The sequence below is a fragment of the Hordeum vulgare genome, chromosome 7H (assembly GCF_904849725.1).
Source record: "Hordeum vulgare subsp. vulgare chromosome 7H, MorexV3_pseudomolecules_assembly, whole genome shotgun sequence".
Classification (NCBI taxonomy): Eukaryota; Viridiplantae; Streptophyta; class Magnoliopsida; order Poales; family Poaceae; genus Hordeum; species Hordeum vulgare.
In genome coordinates this window covers 611,700,761-611,708,731 of record NC_058524.1, presented here as the reverse complement: position 1 = coordinate 611,708,731, position 7,971 = coordinate 611,700,761, and the positions used below count along the sequence as shown (strand labels likewise).

Sequence of the window (7,971 nt, the reverse complement as noted above, 5' to 3'; positions counted from 1 at the left end):
TTTTAGAAAGGCAGTCATATATATACTGTTTTCCATAGAAAAGAACATACATTGTTGAACTATGATTCACGACTTGACTAGAATCATAATGCACATTAACAAAACATTTTAACCATATTTATGTCACCATCCGTAGAAGCGACACAGATCAATATCAGATTTGAAGGAATATTTATGTGAGCGGACACTAGATTTTCTATGGAATATACCACAAATAATTTCTGAGAAAAAAATATAGGATTCAATATTGAATCAAGCAACCAAGGTAGAACTAAAAAAATCCTAAGTATTGTAAGACCCTCCACTATATATGCTCAAACCGGTGCCAAATTCACTTTTCCTTCATTTGCATCGATGACATGCACTACCTGTTTACCTAGCCAATGTCGCAAAAATATCAGGAACCGGAACAAGTAGTTGCTTCGATGCCAAATGCACGGAGCAGCAAGCAATTAGCTACCTGGCTCATTGAAAGAAGCGAGCCATACCGGAGAAACTCACATAAAGCAATGAGTTGATGGCTCGGACGGATTTTTCTATTTGCTTCTGGGTCCCGCTTTTTCTAGCCTGTAGTGAACACACATGGTGATACCAATGTCAAACAAATTTCTCAGGGCATCGCTGCCCAGCCTGCTATATTTTGATGGAGCTACTCACCGGTCAATTTTCAGACGATGCTTGATCCAATGGTTGTGCGACACTTGCTCCTATTCATGCATGGTTGAATCCATAGCATCATCAGAAAATCAGCCGGACAGTGTCGTTCGCATAGCAGCACTTGTGTTTTAATTGATAGGGCATCGATCACACTGTGGAAGTCCTAATCCTTCAAAAACCTTACGAAAACAAACCTTTGAACCAAGGAGGTCTTAAATTGGTCCACTTTCAACATTGCAAGGTACAGAAAATAGTAGGAGCCCGGTGAGGTACATGCACATGGACACCTGCATACGCAGAGACAAGGAACAGCCACAATCGTAGTGGCGCCAGTGGCACGAGCCATCCAATCCCGGTTGACGTGCAGCAGCAGCAGCAGCACCAACAGCAGCACCAAGCGACGAACAGCGATGCTGGGCTGCAGCTGTGGCACGCACGGTGTGTACCACAGAGCAAAAGGATTGTGGAGCAAAGTGACTCACTCGAGTGACAACTTCTATGCTTCTACTCCCTCAGTTTTTAAATATAAGACCTTTTAGAGATTTTATTATAGATTAGATACAAAGTAAAATGAGTGAACCTACATCTTAAAATAAATGTATGTAGTTCATAGTAAAAATCTCTAAAAGGTCTTATACTTCATTTAGGAACGGATGTAGTATATATTAACCTAGGAGAAGCATGCCAAGGATGAAGATACGGGCCACCAGTCGACCGCATGCCATACTATGTTACCTACAAGACTCAACCCTTACACATACAGATGAACTGACACGGTCCTGCACTAAACAAAGGGCAGTGATGACTAAGCAAATATCGTTGAAAGTCTGAGATAAATTTAAAAATAATGCAAGCATCAATGTTAAATTTAGGACTTGATTAAATTTAGGACTTGAGCCCTGACGAGATGAGGATATCACTATTCTTCTAACCATCCAACCACATTGCTGCTTCGTAGAAGTTGTATTCGATTTAATGCTTGGAGGGGCTCACTTCTGCTGCCGGTGCGGGCAAGAATGCCACGAGGAGCAACAGCAGCGCCAGGATGGCGGCGAGGAGGGGGGAGGCCGCCATCTCTTCCCGTCACTCCCTGCAGCTCGCCGGCGTCACTGCCAAAGTAGTGTGGGATTTAAGAAGGCACACCACGAGGAGCAACAGCAGCACCGGGATGGCGGCGAGGAGGGGGGGGCTGCCATATCTTCCCGTCACTCCCTGCAACTCGCCAGCATGGCGTGGGATTTAAGAAGGCAATCTCGCCAGCGTCATTGCCAAGGTAGTGTGGGATTTAAGAAGGCACGGTGTGCGAGAAACCTGTGGCACTCAAGGCACCAGTACAACGAGACTTCAAGAAAGACACTCTTACGGCAACGATATCTTGGGTCCATCAAGTGAAGGAGTAGAGCATCTCCAAGAATCACCTCAGTGGCTCAGCTAAACCCAGCAACTCAATCAGTCACAGCAGTCAAAAAATTGTTTTTGGTTACAGACAACAACATGGAACATACTACCTCGGTCATACTTCACATCAATAATTCAGCACTCTCAAAATGAAAATCCGGTAGCATCATTCTTTGTCGTATGTAAGAACAAAATGCTGCAGCTGGTAAGAACAAAATGCTAGCATCGTTCCCTATCACATGTAAGAACAAAATGCTGCAGCTGGTAACTTGCTGGGAGCAAACAATGCTAGTATGACGACCATTTAAAAACAAGCCGGCAAGTCTACCATAGTACGTATAACAGAGTGCAACCACTCTAGAACCTAACTGAGGAGACGCTAAAACATGTTCCACAGGCAGCAATAACTACAAGATCACAGCTAGAGCCAATAAAATCAGCATGAAATTTGGTTGGCACCAAAGGGATGAAATCACTGATGAACCAAGCAAGAATATGGTAGGCATCTCTTGAGAGCAGCAAAATGATCAGAAACAAATAAAGAACAAGTAGACGTAGGAGAGGGAAAAAGATCAAATTACCCAACAACATGCCCTGTGCCTGCATTTTAGTTGAAATGTAAAAGCAACAAAATTACTGACAAGCAAGATCAAATAGTGCCTCAAAATTAGGAGGAACAAAAAATCTTGTGAAATAGCATTGTTTGGCATACAGAACCCGTAACAGTACGTGGTCACCAATAGCTTGCAAAATTATGTGACAAGGGGGGATATTTGGCTATGCAATCCTCGAAATGCCTTCAAGTAGAAACGAAAGATGTACTACATGCACACATCATCGCAGTTGAAAGAAATAAACAGCTCAAATACACACTATTGGTACAAGGGCTTCTCAGCCTTGCTCAGCAGGGCAGCATTCATGAAGAGACGCAACTGTAGACCGGTATACAAACTCTCATGGGAAATTCAATAGAACTAAAAACTCTGTACAATGAATTTGTTTGATATTGAAAAGTTTTCACTGAACATTATCATTTCATTACACATACATGGTGAGACCAACATATTATACATAACCAAACGAGGGCTCACATATCAAAATTACTGACCAGGAACACAACCTTTTATTCACAGCATTTAGTATGAACATGCACTCTTGGTTGCATCCAAAAAGTATATGACGAGCATGATGCACTGATTATCCGATTGACCATACGGATTACAGCACCACCAACACTGACTTATAACTTGAACATGCTTCTGTGGAGAAGGGCGGTGATACAGAAGCTTGCTCTAAGGCATGCTTCTTAAAATACATGATAGAGCATCATTAGACCACAACAGATTTGGAGTATTTTGCTATGCATGTGTGCAACCACAAAGTATAGTGTGCTGGGGGCCACGACAATCCGTTTAAGTTGCATAGTGGGAACAAAACCCACTGAATATGTTGCATCAAAGTACAAATTTTTCTTGGCTGATACTTTAGTGCAGACAGATGCAAGAACAAAAAAAAGGGCAAGAACAACTTACGCAATAAAGGTACAAGGGAAGAAATACATACACATGACAGCTATAAACACATCAGCATATATAAGCAACACCTTCAAATCAAATGTTGAGAAAATAGAGAATCGTAGCACATTACACTGAAGGTGTCAGGGGGCTCAGATTCGCCTTTGCTCGATCATATAACCTACCCCCATCATCTCTTATCGCCAGATCAATCCGATTATACTGCGGAGCTGCCCTGGTTATCACTCATCAAAATGACCTTCCAAGGACAGAGCCACCAAAAATATAGCAAATCTACTAGAGTTGCTCTTAGTACTCCCTCCGTTCCACAATTCTTGTCGTGGTTGAAACGGCTCAAAGAGATGAGGGAGGGTCCAGCTTATAATACCCAGAGCTTACTCAATTGCTCAAGAGCATGCTTATATCAGCAATGGTCAATCATCGTTGCCCCGAAGCAGTATTCTATCTCAAAAAAACATAGCAGACTAAATGCCTTCCTGGACCATGTTTTGTCAACAGACAAACTTCTGGCGGTGACCAAATGGTAGCAAATTTATGTCTAATGGACAAAGGTCTGTTATAAGCTTGCCAGGAAGAGTGCAAAGCAAAGTGATGCAAAACTATATGTAAATAGAAGGCAGCAACAACACAGAATTACCCCGAAGTTAAGAAGCTAACAAAACAAACATCCTTCGAAGTCAGGAGGATCCAGAATCTTGTGGAACATCATCAATAGTAATGCCTACATGCCTACATGCAAAATCATCTAAAGGATGGTGAACCAACCAAGAATATGCTATCGACAGAGAGCAGCAAAATGATCATGGATTACAAGACTGAAGAAGTAACCAAGAAGAGGCTATCTCCTGAAAGCTACAAAATCCCAAACAATAAAGAACAAGTACAACTAAGATAAGAGAAATAAAATGACCAAACAATAAAGAACCACTGCCTGCATTTTAACCATCAAAATGAATGTCAAGCAAAACCAAATAGTGCCTCAAAATTAGGAGGAACCAGAAATCTTGAGGAATGGCAATACAAACAATATATTTTGCATTAAACAGATAGCGTTGTTTGGCATACAAAACCCGTAATAATTTGAGGTCACCAATAGCTTGCAAAATTATGTAACAAGGGAGGATATTGGGCTATGCAATCCTCCTGATGCCTACTGACCTTCATCTAACTTCAAGTAGAAAGGAAAGATGTACTTTAGAATCAAGATGAAATTGCACGCATTATCGCAGCAGTTGAAAGGAAAAAACTGCTCAAATATACAAACTATTACAAAGGCTTCTCAGGCTTGCTCAGCAGTACCGCATTCATGGAGAGACACAATGGTAGACCAGTATACAAACTATTATTGGCAATCCAATAGAACTATAAAATTCTGTATAAAGAATTCGTTTGATATAGAAGAATTTCACTTAACATTTCCGTTTTGTTAACCAACACTCAACACATACATGGCAAGAGAACATTATAGTATACATAGCCAATGGAGGCCTCGCATATTAAAATTACTGGCCAAGCACGCAACCTTTTATCATAGCCCTTTTTTTTGGCTGATACTTGATGTACTATAGTGATAGATGCAAGAACGCAACAAAAAAGAGCAAGAACATCTTACGCAATAAAGGTAAGAGGGAAGAAATATAGACAGGACAGCTATAAAAACAGGAGCATAAATAAGCGACACCTTCAAATACAGATGAAAAAAGAGAAACAATGTAGCACATTATGCTGATGGAGCACTAGAGATGCATTTGAGGGGGCTCAGATTCGCCTTTGCTCGATCATATAACCTACCCCCGCCATCTCTTACACCAGATCAACCCGTTTATACTGTGGAGCTGCCCTGGTTATCACTCATCAAAATGACCTTCCAAGGATAGAGCCACAACAAATATATACTCCCTCCGTTCCATAATTCTTGTCATGGTTGAAACGGCTCCAAGAGACGAGAGCGGATCCAACTTCATACTCACAGCTCACTCGATTGCTCGAGAGCATGCTTATTTATATCAGCAATAGTCAATCATCGTTGCCCCGAATCAGAATTCCATTTCAAAAAAACATGAGCAGACAAAATGCCTTCCTGGACCATGTTTTGTCAACAGACAAACATCTGGTGGTAACCAAATGTAGCGAATTTTGATAATTCAAATAGTTGATATGTCTAAATGGACAAAGGCCATCACTGTTATAAGCTTGCCAGGAAGAGTGCAAGACAAAGCGATGCAAAAGACCAAAACTGTATGTACAAAGAAGGCAGCAACAAAGCAGAATAACCCAAAGGCTTACTTAACAAGGAAATAAGTTAAGAAGCTAACAAATCACACACCCTTTGAAGTTCACCTAAATTTAGTCTGGTGCCTGAACCAAAAACTGCAGTGGTGACAGACAGAATTGGGGAAAGCTTCTGAACAAACTAAAGAAAACGTAAGGGAATGTCCGCTAATGGCTCAGATTAACCCAGCAACTTAATCACAGCAGCCAAAAAATTGCTTATGGATACAGACAATAACATGTGACATGCTACCTCGGTCACTCTTTACATGAACAGTCCACCATTTTCTCCAAAAAAAAACTTGCACAAATAAGATCCGGTAGCATTATTATTTGTAGCAGGTAAGAACAAATAGTTGCAACTGGTAACTTGCGGAAAAACAGAAGTAATAGTATGATACTACCTCCGTTCATTAATATAAGACGTTTTGGCAGTTCAAATTAAACCATCAAAATGTCTTATATTAATGAACAGAGGGAATAACTAATTAAAACAATCCATTCAACCGATAATTTGCTGGGAGCAAGTCTTCCTAATATAACTAAGTGCAACTTACTCTTAATAATAACCAGACAAAATTAAGGAGCAACAGTGAACAAAACACTGGAGCATAAATAAGCAACACCTTTAAATACAAAAGAAAGGGTTTAGGGCTTACTTCATAGTGGGCTCAGATTCGCCTTTGCTCCATCATATAACCTACCCCCATCATCTATCACCAGTTCAACCATTTATACTGTGGAGCTGCCCTGGTTCTCACTCAACAAGAATTGAGCGTCCAAGGACAGAACTATCAGCATCACAGATCAAAAAGGATCCTAAAGATAAGAGGGAGGATCCAACTTGATACCCACAGGTGCCTCGATTGCTCAAAGGCATACTTATTTCACCCGCACTCAATCATCATCACCCTAGCAAGAATGGCCTCGACCCGGTCGACTGTCCACGGATGTGTCCGCAGACATTTGTGGATGGAAATTTCAGGGTCAAGTGTTGGAGATGCCCCAACAATGCAATCCTGCATTTTTTCCTTCAATGGGTACACCAAACTTGACATGGGAGGAGTCCGTAAAGAGATATCTGAAGGATTGGAGTATCACCAAAGAACTAGCCATGGACAGTGGTGAGTGGAAGCTTGCTATCCATGTGCCAGAACCATGAGTTGGTCGCTAGATCTTACGTATTTCACCTCTAGCCTACCCCACCTTCTTTGGGACTAAAGGCTTTGTTGCTGTTGTTGTTGCTGCTATTGTTGTTGTTGTTGTTGTTGTTGTTAAAACCCTGCAAGCCAAAGAGGCACTAATACAAAAACTGGACTGCAACAACATAGCACATTGTGCTTGAGACCAGAACTGCATTTGAATGGGCTCAGATTCGCCTTTGCTCGATCATATGACCCTTCATGTCTCTATCACCATATCAATCTGTTCTTACAATGGTGAGATTGTCCTGGTTATCACTCATCAGAGATGACCATCCAAGGACAGAGCCACTAAAATAAGCGCATGATCAAAATGGCTCAAAGAAACAAGGGGGGATCCAACTTAATACCCACAAATGCCTCGATTGCTCGAGAGCATGCTTAGATCAGCCATAATCAATCATCATAGCCCCACGCCAGCTAAGAGCAACTCTAGCAGAATTGCCAAAATGGAAAGTCCATTCAGCACGGCACAGTTCAGCAACCAGAAACTGAGGTTAATCATAAAGCCATGCACCATTCACAAACAAGAAGTGTGACAGCTTAGGGCCTCTTTGATCCAAGGAAGATCATAGGAACTTTGCAGTAGAGAGAGAGGAGGTTGCATTAGCACCACCACCAGCAGCAAGTTTGAGGCCTCTTTGATTCAAAGGAATTTGCAGGATTCTATCACATACTCCTATGACTTTCATATTCTCACATTTCTAGAATCCTGTGAACCAAAGAGTACCAAGGTGATTGAGACAGCGACCAAGATGATGCTGACAAGGTTCCAATATTTATTGGTAAAGCTCCGCCACTGACAGTGGTGGTCGCCAAAGTACTTGCAAAGGTTGTGGCAATGCTGTCGCTGGGTCCGTCCCTGCGCCCTAAGATTTCCCAGCACCCAACAGACCAACTGGTCAGAG

The 7,971-nt window shown here is 41.7% G+C and overlaps 1 long non-coding RNA gene across 3 annotated transcripts; it reads right to left on the bottom strand.

The window, feature by feature from the left end:
* Window positions 1-6,508, bottom strand: LOC123407814. 3 transcript variants are annotated; one of them, XR_006612671.1, is made up of 3 exons: window positions 658-6,496; window positions 461-567; window positions 1-376 (listed from the first exon to the last, which is right to left on the bottom strand). It is a non-coding gene; the product is annotated as an uncharacterized LOC123407814 (long non-coding RNA). The 3 variants fall into 3 exon arrangements; XR_006612672.1 differs by having other exon boundaries at window positions 489-567; XR_006612670.1 differs by having other exon boundaries at window positions 1-567; window positions 658-6,508.
* Between the last annotated feature and the right edge of the window lie 1,463 nt (window positions 6,509-7,971).